A 12,370-nucleotide genomic window follows, 5' to 3' on the forward strand; every position below is an offset into this window, starting at 1 on the left:
GCCGGTGAGGTGGCACTAGAGATAAGGTGTCTGCCTTGCAAGTGCTAGCTAAGGAAGGACCGCGGTTCGATCCCCCAGCGTCCCATATGGTCCCCCCAAGCCAGGGGCAATTTCTGAGCACTTAGCCAGGAGTAACCCCTGAGCATCAAATAGATGTGGCCAAAAAAAAAAAAATCAAATTCTTATGAATCAGCTTAAACAAAGAGGTGAATGATCTATAGAAAACTACAAAATACTATTTAAAGAATAGGGAGTGCTCGATTCGGTAGCACACATACTAAAATTGAAATGATACAGAGAAGATTAGCATGGCCCCTGTGCAAGGATGACATGCAAATTTGTGAAACATTCCATATTTAAAAAAAAAAAAGAATAGGGATCGGAGCAATAGCACAGTGGGTAGGGTGTTTACCTTGCACACTGCTGACATGGGTAGGATCCCCGGCATTCCATATGGTTGGCTTCCTGAGCCTGCCAGGAGCAATATCTGACCACAGAGCCAGGAATAACCCCTGAGCACCGCTGGTTGTGGTTCAAATCTTCTCCACGTCCCCAAAAGAAAGAAATAATAGTAGTCAATAGGAAACAAAAACACACCCTCTGCTCATGAATTGTAAAGATTAACATAATCAAAATGACAATAGTCCACAAAGTATTATGCAGATTTAATGAAGCTTCCATAACGATACCAATGACATTTGTCTAAGAAATAGTTCAGGGAGCCTGTATGATAGCACAGTGGTTAGGGCGTTAGCCTTGTATGTAGCCATCTGGGTTCCAGCCCCAGCATCCCATATGGTCTCAAGAGCCTGCCAGAAGTGATTTCTGAGTGTAGAGCCAGGAGTAACCCCTAAGCATCATTGAGTGTGGCCCAAAATCAAACACAAAAAAAATTATCTTACTATTTAAAAAAAAATCAAACACTTCTGAAATTCATCTGAAACAATAAACCCCAAATAACCACTTCTTTTCTTGTTAAAAAGAAGATAGGGGGGGTTGGATAGATAGCATAGTGGTAGGGCCTTTGCCTTGCATGCAGCTGATCCAGGACAGAATCCAGGCATCTCATATGGACCCATTGCCTTCCAGGAGCGATTTCTGAGTGCAGAGTCAGGAGTAACCCTGTGCGCCGTTGGGTGTGGCCCAAAAGCCAAAAATTTTTTTAAAAGATAGGAGGTATCACTATTCAACTTTAAGCTGTACTGCAAACATTTTTATTTGGGTGGGGGTTGGGTGTTTTTTTTTGTTGTTGTTGTTGTTGGCTTTGAGGTCACACCTGGCAGTTGCCAGGGGTTACTCCTGGCTCTGTGCTCAGAAATCACTTCTGGCGGCACTGGGAACCATATGGGATGCTGGGATTCGAACCACCATTGGTCCTAGGTCTGCTGCTTGCAAAGTAAATGCCCTACTGCTGTGCTATCTCTCCGGTTCCGATTTTATTTGTTTTATTTTTGTTTTTTTTTTTTTTGTGTGTGTGGGCTACATCTATCGGTGCTCAGAGGTTACTCCTGGCTCTGCATTCAGAAATCACTCCAGGCATGGGACCAGAGAGATACCATGAAGGTAGGGTGTTTGCCTTGCATGCAGAAGAATGGTGGTTCGAATTCCGGCATCCCATATGGTCCCCCGAGCCTGTCAGGAGCGATTTCTGAACGTAGAGCCAGAAAGAAGGAAGGAAGGAAGGAAGGAAGGAAGGAAGGAAGGAAGGAAGGAAGGAAGGAAGGAAGGAAGGAAGGAAGGGAGGGAGGGAGGGAGGGAGGGAGGGAAGGAGGGAAGGAAGAGAGGGAGGGAGGAGGAGGAAGGGGTGGGAAAGAGAGGGAGGGGGGAGAGAGAGAAAGAAAGAAAAGAAAGAAAGAAAGAAAGAAAGAAAGAAAGAAAGAAAGAAAGAAAGAAAGAAAGAGAGAAAAGAAGAAAGAAAAAACAAAAGAAAGAAGAAAGAGAAAAAGAGAAAGAAAGAAAGAAGAAGAAAAGAAAAAGAAAAGAAAGAGAAAAGAGAAAGAAAAAGAAAGAAAGGAAGAAGGAAAGAAGGAAGAAAGGAAAAAGGAAGGAAGGAGAGGAAGGAGAGGGAGGGAGGGAGGGAAGGAAGAGAGGGAGGGAGGGAGGAGGATGGGAAAGAGGGAGGGAGGGAGAGGGAGGGAGGGAGAGAGAAAAAAAAAAAGAGAAAAGAGAGAAAGAAAAAACAAAAGAAAGAAAAAGAGAAAAGAGAAAAAAGAGAAAGAGAAAAAAAAAGAAAAGAAAAAAAAAGAAAGAAAGAAAAAGAAAGAAAAAAGAAAGGAAGGAAAGAAGAAGAAAGAAAGAAAGAAAGAAAGAAAGAAAGAAAGAAAGAAAGAAAAAAGAGAAAGAAAAAAAAGAAAGAAAGAAAGAAAGAAAGAAAGAAAGAAAGAAAGAAAAAGAAAGAAAGAAAGAAAAAAAGAAAGAAAGAAAAAAAAAAAGAAAGAAAGAAAAAGAAAAAAAGAAATCACTCCAGGCAGGCTCAGGGGACCATACAGGATGTTGGGAATCGAACCTGGGTTGGCCACGTGCAAGGCAAATGTCTTGCACATTTGCCTGCTGTCCTATGGCTTTTTGTACTGAAAATCTTTTCTTTTTTCAAAAATATTTTTATTGAAATTATTGTGATTTATTGCAAGCAGCCGATCCAGGACCTAAGGTGGTTGGTTCGAATCCCAGTGTCCCATATGGTCCCCCGTGCCTGCCAGGAGCTATTTCTGAGCAGACAGCCAGGAGTAACCTCTGAGCACCGCCGGGTGTGGCCCAAAAACAAAAAAAACAAAAACAAAAAAAACAAACAAAAAAAGAAATTATTGTGATTTACAAAGTTTTTCATAGTTGGGGGGGGGGTACTGCAAAGCCTTGGAACCGGAGCAGTGACGCAAGTGGTAGGGCGCTTGCAGACCACAGTTCAATCCCCTGGCATCCCATATGGTCCCCCAAGCTAGAAGCAATTTTGTTTGTTTGTTTTTGGGCCACACCCGGTGATGTTCAGGGGTTACTCCTGGCTATGCACTCAGAAATCGCTGGGGACTGAACCATGTTCCATTCAAGGTTAGCACATGTGCAAGTCAAATGCCCTACCACCTGCACCACTGCTCCAGCCCCCAATTAGGAGTGATTTCTGAGCACATAGCCATGAGTAAACCCTGAGTGTTACTGGGTGTGGCCCCAAAAAATTAAAAGCCCAGAGACATGCCCTCAGGTATATGATCAATTAATCTTTGGTAAATATATAGCCAGCTAGCCTGATGGTAACCGGAAAGATGGGCTCTGGACCGAAGATAGAGTTCTGGCCTGCTACAACGACCAGTGGGAGCAGATCCCAGAGCTCATCAAGCAGTTGTCAGCCAAGCTCATCAAAAATGTTCCCGATAGGGCCACATGGTGGTCATGAGAAGCAAAAGAAGCAGAAGCAAAATCTTGGCTGTCATGTCAGCTCATCGGCCAGCTCCATAGATTCAAACTATTCTCAGAAAAGATGCAAGCCAAGGACACAGAGGGTAGGCCTTGCACATGAACAATCCAGGTTTGATCTTAAGCATCCTATATGGTAGTCCCTTGAGCTTGCCAGGAATGACTTCTGAGCATAGAGACAGTTGGGATGCTGGGATTCAAACCACCATCCTTCTGCATGCAAGACAAAAGCCCTACCTCCATGCTCTCTCTCCGGCCCAGCACTGCTGAACGTGATGCAAAAACAAAACAAACAAACAAAAGGGAAAGAAAATAGGAAAAAGAAAAGATGCAAGGCAGGTGCTAAAATTCAATATCTTGGCTGAAAGCTCTGAGTCATCCATCCTAGGGAGGGGAACAGGCTGAGTCCCAGCCTAGTGGAAGCCCTTACAGCTGCACCCACACCCCACAGTTGTTACCCTGCCAATTGCCCAACTTCACTGCTTCACGATTAATCTCTGCAGATACAAAACTTTACAAAAACTCTAGACCTGTCCTACTGAATGAACCTGATTTTCACTCATAAGTTGTGGGGTTTAAAATGGGTGGGGCTTACAGCTGCCACCAAATCAGCTCATACAATTGATCTCTACAGGGACACCAAAGGGACAAAAACTCCAGAAGCTGAGGAAACTGTTTAACAGGACAGAAACACTTGATGGAGCCTACTGGAGCACATGGTCTTGGCAGAGAAACCAAACTGAAATATAAATGAACAGAACTTTCACAAGAAACTGCAAGGCAGTAATCAGACAGACAGATGACAGAGATGCCCTCGCCAAGAAAAAAAATCCTACAGTGGAGCAGTAAGCAGTAAATTGGAAACAAATTTCTAAGGCTTGGAACCTTGTCTTGGTGCCTAAAAATTATTTTTTTAAGGCACTTGCCTTGTATATTGCCAACCCTGGTTTGATCTCCATTTTTGTTGTTGCTGTTGTTTTGTTTTGGGGTCAGGCCTAGCAATGCCTGGGCTTATTTCTGCCTCTGCACTCAAAAATAACTTCTGGTGATGCTCAGGGAATCATGTGGGATGCTGAGGATCAAACCCAGGCCAGCCTAATGCAACGCTAACTAACATCCTATTTTTTTTTTATAATTTTTATTATGAATTATGAGAACAAAAGATGCAAAGAAAGAGGATAAGGTAAAGTTACAGTGGAAGGACAATCACCCATAACATAATTATCAGAAGAAGTCCCCTTGCTGATATCTTAACTTTGAATTTTCACCAAAGAAAGTTAAGATAAATAAAACAGAATCCATGTGCAATTACTTTGTCCCTCAAGTCCCCAGATTGTAGCACATTATAATATTTCTTAACAGCACACAAGGCAACCTAAAGCCATCAAACTTACGTAACTCCTTAAACATTAGAGGCATAGTATTTTTTACATTTCCATGTACATGCATATTAGCTTAAGTTAACCTCAAATTTTAAGTGGGTGCGTTTTAAGGATTAGAGTCAAAGGAGCACAGTAAAAACGGTGTTAGAGTGGCAATTGTTGTTTGCATAGGCCCACCAAAATATGAGAGGCATGGAAAGGAATAGCCTTGGCCTAAATACAAAGAGATCCTACCCCTGAAGTTTCCTGGCATAAGACCAGCTCTAGGCCTCAGGAAAGTTATCGTTCGCTCCAAGACATTGTCCGTAGCGCCAACACACTTATCACACAGTCTCTGTTGTTGGTCTCATGTTTCTGTATTAAAGATTCTGGAATCTGCATGTCCTACATTGAAGTCATGATGTGGAGTGCCTTCTCGTTTCACCTCACCATGAAAGGGGAATGCAGGAAGCCCTGTCCTGTAAGCAGGTTGTTGTTGTTAAGTCTTCTCAGTGTTAAGGGAAGTCTCTTTTGAGCAGGACGATGTCTGAGCAGTGGTAGGGTCTTCCGTGGTAGAGGATTGCTTCCAGGTGATGTTATAGACAAACCTCACCATAAAGGGGCAATACAGCAAGCCCTGTCCAGTAAACAGGTCATTGTTCTTGTTGTCTTCTCAGTGTTAAGGGATGTCTCTTTTGAGTAGATCGATGTCAGAGCAGCTGTAGGGTCGTCCCTGGTACAGGAATGCCTCCGGGTGATGTTATATACAACCTTGGATGTTTTGTAAATGTCTTCTGTAGATCAAGGGGTAAATGGAGAATGCCCATTCTTCTGAGGCCTGTGCCAGGTCTTTATGTCAATGTTCAGGGTGTAAGGTCTCGTTGCACTACAAGATTTGTGTGTTCCCATTTCTATTAGATAAGAACTTATTGGTATGTATAGTATTTTCCCATGTCAGTGTGCCTACGCAAACAAGATATAAAGCCACGTGGTGCTATCAGATATATGGGGGCATAAGAACATTTCCAACAAGACCCATGACTTGGTTCAAACATAAGTATTAAACTGAGGGATTCTTTCACACCAAATTCCATATTGAGCAGTTCACAAAGAGAAGATAAAAAACATGGGGGGGGGGGAAATCATCACTGTATAAGAAAGTATTTAGCAAAAGTTATAGCCGTCAAAGAAAACACCCATAAAATGTTGAAAAGATATGTGTCCTTTTTATGCCTTTTAAAATAGTTGGGTGGGTGTTAACTCTAGGGCACCACTTTGGTCTGTGAATTAGGACTCAACACTACTTAAGTTAGAAAGGGTAAAAAAGGAGTAATGATGATAGGAGTTAAAGAAGTTAAAGAGAAATATGAACTTATGAAGGGGTATGCAAAAGGGCAGAGTACAAAATGGACATTCTGCATACATAAAAACATAATTCAATGATAGTGAGTACTATTAATGTTTCTTGTGAGAGTACTATTAATGTTTCTTGTGCGCGTGGGGGCTATCGCCCCCGCGCGATTTTGAAAATGTAGACTGGACAGAGATTACCAGTGCCAGCCAAACCTCCTCCTGCTAGACTCCCAGCTCCCAGGAAGGAGAGATCCTTCAAGAAGCTGGGAGAACAGAAGTTCAGAGCCCCACCCAGACCCTCCCTAAGGAGCCGCATGGATAGTGGGGGAAGGCCTAGGGTACCTTCAAGCTCCACCGAGGGACCCAACTCACCGGCTTGCCCAGGGGTGTGGCCCGGGGAAGCCCTGGAGATCTGGAGCAAGGCGGCAGAGGGGTGCTGGGGTTACCCAAATCCCGCAACCCCCCTAGGCCTGGCCAAGCAGGCCTCCGGCATGGCGTGGGCCTGCCAAACCTCCTCCTGCTAGACTCCCAGCTCCCAGGAAGGAGAGATCCTTCAAGAAGCTGGGAGAACAGAAGTTCAGAGCCCCACCCAGACCCTCCCTAAGGAGCCGCATGGATAGTGGGGGAAGGCCTAGGGTACCTTCAAGCTCCACCGAGGGACCCAACTCACCGGCTTGCCCAGGCGTGTGGCCCGGGGAAGCCCTGGAGATCTGGAGCAAGGCGGCAGAGGGGTGCTGGGGTTACCCAAATCCCGCACCCCCCCTAGGCCTGGCCAAGCAGGCCTCCGGCATGGCGTGGGCCTGCCAAACCTCCTCCTGCTATGGGCCGGGCGGTGGTGCTGGAGGTAAGGTGCCTGCCTTGCCTGCGCTAGCCTAGGACGGACCGCGGTTCGATCCCCCGGCGTCCCATATGGTTCCCCAAGAAGCCAGGAGCAACTTCTGAGCGCATAGCCAGGAGTAACCCCTGAGCGTCACAGGGTGTGGCCCAAAAAAAAAAAAAAAAAAAAAACTCCTCCTGCTAGACTCCCGGCTCCCAGGAAGGAGAGATCCTTCAAGAAGCTGGGAGAACAGAAGTTCAGAGCCCCACCCAGACCCTCCCTAAGGAGCCGCATGGATAGTGGGGGAAGGCCTAGGGTACCTTCAAGCTCCACCGAGGGACCCAACTCACCAGCTTGCCCAGGGGTGTGGCCCGGGGAAGCCCTGGAGATCTGGAGCAAGGCGGCAGAGGGGTGCTGGGGTTACCCAAATCCCGCACCCCCCCTAGGCCTGGCCAAGCAGGCCTCCGGCGTGGCGTGGGCCTGCCAAACCTCCTCCTGCTAGACTCCCGGCTCACAGGAAGGAGAGCCTAACATCCTATTTGCTGTACTATTTGCTCCAGATTGTCTTCTTTTCTGAACTGACGTTATTACTATGACTTCCATGTTCCATTTCTGAAGAAAACTTTTCTATCTACAGTCTCTATGAAAAAATAGCCAAGGTAGTCACAGTTCATGTACAGTTCATGGCCTTAGTTGACTGGCCCAAATTGGAATCTGATGCAATAGTGGACTATTCCAAACCTGGCCAGCAACTTACAACATATCTGGCATCCAACAAGGAATAGGTTGATCATATTCTCTTTTGAGCTCTAAAAAAGCTGAATTCTAAAAAGGAGAGAATGCAGCTATGAGTGACAAGAGCCAAGACTAAAGTGATACATAAAGAAAAGCCATAAGATAAAAGCCCAGTCCTGAGGGGGTCAAGCAAGCTACTCTTGTGAGGAAATAAATGCCAAAGGTAGAGTATATTCAGAGTACATTTAAACAAAGCAAGGAATAAGGCATCAGTCAGTAGCTGTTAAATGAAAAAATAAAAAGACTGCATGAAGGAGAATAATTAAGTCGTGTTAATGATTGGGGAACATGATGAAAATACTTCAAATTTTCTTGTACTTCCGTGACAAGTGTATTTTTTTGTGTGTGTGTTTTTTGTTTTTGGGCCACACCCGGCGATGCTCAGGGGTTACTCCTTGCTGTCTGCTCAGTTAATAGCTCCTGGCAGGCATGGGGGACCATATGGGACACCGAGATTCGAACCAACCACCTTTGGTCCTGGATCGGCTGCTTGCAAGGCAAACACCGCTGTGCTATCTCTCCGGGCCCAGACAAGTGTATTTAAAATCAAATTTTGATCTCAGTGAAGTAAGTTGTCCTTTGTAAACAAGAAAGCTTAGTAAACTGATTTCTGTCTTAGAAAACTTCAAAGCTGGGCCGGAGAGATAGCACAGTGGTGTTTGCCTTGCAAGCAGCCAATCCAGGACCAAAGGTGGTTGGTTTGAATCCCGGTGTCCCATATGGTCCCCCGTGCCTGCCAGGAGCTATTTCTGAGCAGACAGCCAGGAGTAACCCCTGAGCACTGCCGGGTGGAGCCCCCCCCCCCAAAAAAAAGGAAAACTTCAAAGCTTGGGGCTGGAGCAATAGCACAGCAGTAGGGCATTTGCCTTACACACGGCTGACCCCAGACAGACCTTGGTTGGATCCCCAGTGTCCTATATGGTCCCCCAAGCCAGGAGCGATTTCTAAGCTCATAGCCATGAGAAACCCCTGAGCGTCACTGAGTATGGCCCAAAAACAAAAAGGAAAGAAGGAAGGCAGGAAGGCAGGAAGAAGGAAGGAAAGAAGGAAGGAAGGAAGGAAGGAAGGAAGGAAGGAAGGAAGGAAGGAAGGAAGGAAGGAAGGAAGGAAGGAAAAAGAAAAGGAAGAAAGAAGAAAACTTCAAAGCTAAATTTCTAGCCCTCTTATTTTTTCTCCATTTACAGAAGCACATGATTCTATTTGTTATTATTGGTTTGTCTAACGCTGTCATGGAACACCAGACTGCCAACTCTTTGAGGGCAGGGTAACATGTGTTTTTCAGCAGTATACTTTACCTAAAGTACTTAATATGTAAAACCAAATGGGAATGAAGGGATAGTACAAGGAGCAGGGCATATGTCTTGCACTTAGCCAACCCCAGTTTAATCCTCATTACTATTAATGATCCCCAGAGTCTACCAAGAATGATCCCTGAGCAGAACCAGGAGTTAGGCCTCCTCACAAGAAGATGTGGCCCCTAAAATTTAATAAAATAATAAAAAATGAAATAAAAATCAAGCAGTATGGAGATCCAGAGATGGTTCAGTAGCAAAAGAGACTGCTTTGCAAACAAGAGGCATGAGTTTAATCCCTGATATCAGTATATGCTGCAGGTACTCTCCCAGATGCTCCAATGTCACAATAGAGTATTCAATATCTGATGCATCACAGTGAAGTACCAAGGAGAACAGAACTGAAAAAGTACAGCACCTTCCATTTCTTGCTCATATATGTATATGGGAGATACAATAAAAAAAAAAGTGCTAGCGGGACCAGATAATAGTGACCAACTTAGGTTTGATCTCCAGTATCCCATATGCTTCCCAAGCCTGCTAGAAGTAATTTCTGAGTACAGAGTTAGCAGTAACCCCTGAGGACCTTCAGGTGTGCCCCCCACCCCCAAATAAAGTGTCCTAGTTTCAATGAGCACTATGGCCCAGCATGTGAACACCATAGCCATGCATGTTTATGTGAGAACCCCAGTCTGGTTCTCACATCAATAATAAGGGAAAGGGGAAAACAGAAAAAATATGTAAAAACCCTAACACTGGTCTAAGCACTTTACATGAAAAAAAACTGGGACTGGTTTTGGGGAGGTAGGTGGAGGTGGGAAAAAAAAAAACTGGGACTGTACTCGCTTTGGCAGCACATATACTAAAATTGGAACGATACAGAGAAGATTAGCATGGCCCCTGTGCAAGGATGACATGCAAATTCATGAAGCGTAACATATTTAGAAAAACAAAAAACTTGAACTAAAAAATAATTGGGGGCTAGTGCAGGCTGAAGCAATAGCACAAAAGGTAAGAGAGTTTGCCTTACATGTAGCCAAGCTGGGTTCAATCTCTGGCATCCTATATCCAATCCATCAAATTTGTTCCAGATCTATATAGATCCTGGGCTGTTTGGCCACTTGTGGAAGTGAGACACCTAATAATTACGTAGTAATGTTAGCCTAGTAGGATCACAGCAAACCTTACACGAAAGTAACACAGAAGACCACAAAGCTCAGTGAGCTCAAATAGTACCACAGAGAATCAACTAGTACCAAGTACAGCACAGTAAATATCCACACAATGACTTTAAAAACTACAATGAGGGGCGGGAGAGTTAGCATGGAGGTAAGGTGTTTGCCCTGCATGCAGAAGGACGGTGGTTTGAATCCCGGCATCCCATATGGTCCCCCGAGCCTGCCAGGAGCATAGAGCCAGGAGTAATCCCTGAGCACTGCTGGGTGTGACCCAAAAAACAAAAACAAAACAGAAAAAGAAAAAACTACAATGAGAGATATAGCAAGTATTTAAAATTATTATCTAAATTTAATAATTCCATTTGCCTTTATTTTTTATTTATTTATTTATTTAGTTTTGGTGTTTGGGCCACACCTGACAGTGCTCAGGGTTACTCCTGGCTGTATGCTCAGAAATAGCTCCTGGCAGGCACACGGGACCAATTGGGACACCAGGATTCGAACCGACCACCTTAAGTCCTGGATCTGCTGCTTGCAAGGCAAACGCTGCTGTGCTATCTCTCCGGGCCCCATTTGCCTTTATTTTATAACAAAAAATAAGAAGTAAATTTGTTTGTACCTGCAAGTGGGAAGTTTAGGGTGATGAGTGGGAAACTGGGGACCCTGATGGAAGGAAGTTCAAACAATTGTTAGGATTGGTGTTTGAAAATTTAATGCCTGAAAGAACTGTTTTGTGAACAACTTGTAAATCACAGTGTTATAATGTTAAAAAAATTTTATTTTTGGTTTTTGGGTCATACCCGGCAGTGCTCAAGGGTTACTCTTGGCTCTGTGCTCAGAAACCACTCCTGGCAGGCTAGGGGGACCATGTGGGATGCCGGGATTCGAACTGATGACCTTCTGCATGAAAGGCAAATGCCTTACCTCCATGCTATCTCTCCGGACCCCTAAAATTTTTTTGAGCCACATCTGGTGGCTTTTAGGGGTTACTCCTGGCTCTGTGCTTAGAAAATCACTCTCAGCAGTTTGGGGGGACCATATGGGATGCCGGGCGTCAAACCTTGGTCTGTCTTGGATTGTCCTGTGAAAGGCAAAGGCCGTACTGCTGCCCTATCTCTCTGACCCCATATGTTAAAAATAAATAAATAAATAATTGTCAAATAATGTATAAACAAACAAAAAATATTGGGAAAGGCTGAGGAGTGCCCATACTCGGCAGTGCTCAGAAATTATTCCTAGTGCTGCTCAAGGATCATGCTGTGGGCCAGAGCGGTAGCACAAATGGTAAGGTGTTTGCCTTGCCGGCGCTAGCCTAGGACGGACCGAAGTTCAATTCCCCGGCTTCTCATATGGTTCCCCAAACCAGAAGCAATTTCTGAGCACATAGCCAGGAGTAACCCCTGAGTGTAACTGGGTGTGGCCCAAAAACAAACAAACAAAAACAATCAAGGGCCTGGAGAGATAGCACAGCGGCGTTTGCCTTGCAAGCAGCCAATCCAGGACCAAAGGTGGTTGATTCGAATCCTGGTGTCCCATATGGTCCCCCATGCCTGCCAGGAGCTATTTCTGAGCAGACAGCCAGGAGTAACCCCTGAGCACCGCCGGGTGTGACCCAAAAACAAAACAAAACAAAACAAAAAAAGGACCTGGTGAAACATGGGCTCCAATTTCCTGCTGTTACCTCCTGTCTGCTTCATCATCCTCACCCCTACTACCCTCTTATTTGTTATTCCCAGTTCTGTAATCCTGGGCCAAGGATTATATGCCATCATTTAATGTCTTCTATTCTTTGTCTTGTTTCTCTATATACCACAGGGGAGTTAGATCATTTGATATTTGTCTTTCTTCTTCTGACTTACTTTGCTTAATACAAACATGTAGGTAGTAGAGAGGTGAAGTAACTGTGTACATTAAAAAAAATAAATAAATAAGTGAGGGCTGGAGCGATAGCACAGCAGTAGGGCATTTGCCTTGCAAGCAACTGACCCAAGATGAACCCACATTTGGTCCCCGACATCTCATATGGTCCCCCGAACTTGCAGAAACTATTTCTGAGTGCACAGCCAGTAATAACCCCCGAGAGCCGCTGACTGTGGCCCAGAAACCAAAAAATAAAAATAAACAAACTCATAAGTGGCAGGGACAGAGAGATAATATAACCAATAA

At 44.7% G+C, this 12,370-nt stretch overlaps 2 non-coding genes across 2 annotated transcripts; both read left to right on the forward strand.

Moving 5' to 3' along the window:
- Positions 1 to 253: 253 nt before the first annotated feature.
- Positions 254 to 360, forward strand: LOC126025443 (U6 spliceosomal RNA). The gene has a single exon (XR_007501452.1). It is a non-coding gene; the product is annotated as a U6 spliceosomal RNA (small nuclear RNA).
- Positions 361 to 9,864: 9,504 nt separating this feature from the next.
- LOC126025723 (U6 spliceosomal RNA) lies at positions 9,865 to 9,971 on the forward strand. Its single transcript, XR_007501514.1, has one exon. It is a non-coding gene; the product is annotated as a U6 spliceosomal RNA (small nuclear RNA).
- The last annotated feature ends 2,399 nt before the right edge of the window (positions 9,972 to 12,370 follow it).

Source organism: Suncus etruscus, chromosome 1 (assembly GCF_024139225.1).
Source record: "Suncus etruscus isolate mSunEtr1 chromosome 1, mSunEtr1.pri.cur, whole genome shotgun sequence".
Classification (NCBI taxonomy): domain Eukaryota; kingdom Metazoa; phylum Chordata; class Mammalia; order Eulipotyphla; family Soricidae; genus Suncus; species Suncus etruscus.